Consider the following 1,793-nt stretch of genomic DNA (forward strand, 5'->3'; position numbering starts at 1 on the left):
CTGCATCTCCTTCTGCCTGTACCCACCCCCCACTCATTCTCTCTCTCTCTCTCTCTCTCTGTCTCAAATAAATAAATGAAATCTCTAAAAAAAAAAAAAATCATGCATCACAATCAAGTGGGATTTATTCCTGGTATGCCAGTGTGGTTCAATATTCTGAAAACAATCAATCAATCAATGTCACATCAATAAGGGAAAGGATAAAAATCATATGATCATTTCAATAGACACAGAAAAAGCATTTGACAAAGTACAACATGCATTTGTAAGAAAAATCATCCACAAAATTGATGTAGAGGGAACATATCTCAACGTAATAAAGGTCTTGTGTGAAAAAACCACAGCCAACATCATACTCAATGGTGAAAAACTGAAAGCTTTTCCCCTAAGGTCAGAGCAAGACAAGGATTTCCACTCTTACCACTTTTATTCAACACAGTTCTGGAAGTCCTAACCACAAGAATTAGACAATGTAAAGAAATAAAAATCATCCAAATTGACAAGGAAGAAGTGAAACTCTCAGTATTTTCAGATGACATGATACTATATGTAGCAAACCCTACGGACTCCACCAAAACGCTAAAGACTACTCCACTCTTATAACTGGTAAATGAACTCAGTAAAGTCACAGAATACAAAATGTACAGAAATCTGTGGCATTTCTTTTTTTTCTTTTTTCATTTTTATAAATTTATTTTTTATTGGTGTTCAATTTGCCAACATATAGAATAACACCCCGTGCTCATCCTGTCAAGTGCCCACCTCAGTGCCGGTCACCCAGTCACCTCCACCCCCCGCCCACCTCCTCTTCCACCACCCCTAGTTTGTTTCCCAGAATTAGGAGTCTTTCATGTTCTGTCTCCCTTTCTGATATTTCCCATTCATTTTTTCTCCTTTCCCCTTTATTCCCTTTCACTACCTGCACCCCGACGTTTATAGCAGCAATGTCCACAATAGCCAAATTGTAGAAAAAGCCTCAGTGTCCATCAAAAGATGAATCTGTTGCATTTCTATACATCACTAATGAAGCAGTAGAAAGAGAAATTAAGGAATCAATCCTTTTTACAATTGTGCCAAAAAATAGGAATAAACTTAATGAAAATGGTGAAAGATCTGCCTTCTAAAAACTATGAAATACTGATGAAAGAAATTCCAAGATGCAAAGAAATGGAAAATCATTCCATGCTAAAGGGTTGGAAGAACAAATATTGTTAAAATGTCTATACTACCCAAAGCAATCTATAGTTTTAAAACAATCCTTATCAAAATACAGGAGCATTTTTACAGAACTAGGACAAACAATCCTAAAATTTGTATGGAACCACAAAAGACCTTGAATAGCCATAGCAATCTTAAAAAGGAAAACAAACTGGAGGTACCACAAATTCAGATTTCAAGTTATATTACAAAGCAATAGCAATTAAAACAGCATGGTACTGTTATAAAAATAGACACATAGATGAATATAACAGTTTAGAAAAGCTAGAAATAAACCCACAGTTATATGGTCAATTAATCTTTAACAAAAAAAATCTTTTTTTTTTATTTTTATTATTATTTTTTTTATGATAGTCACAGAAAGAGAGAGAGAGAGAGAGGCAGAGACACAGGCAGAGGGAGAAGCAGGCTCCATGCACCGGGAGCCTGATGTGGGATTCGATCCCGGGTCTCCAGGATCGCACCCTGGGCCAAAGGCAGGTGCTAAACCGCTGCGCCACCCAGGGATCCCCCCCCCCCCAAAAAAAAAATCTTTAACAAAGGAGGAAAGAATATCTAATGGAAAAAAGACAATC

Source organism: Canis aureus, chromosome 23, assembly GCF_053574225.1.
Source record: "Canis aureus isolate CA01 chromosome 23, VMU_Caureus_v.1.0, whole genome shotgun sequence".
Taxonomy (NCBI): domain Eukaryota; kingdom Metazoa; phylum Chordata; class Mammalia; order Carnivora; family Canidae; genus Canis; species Canis aureus.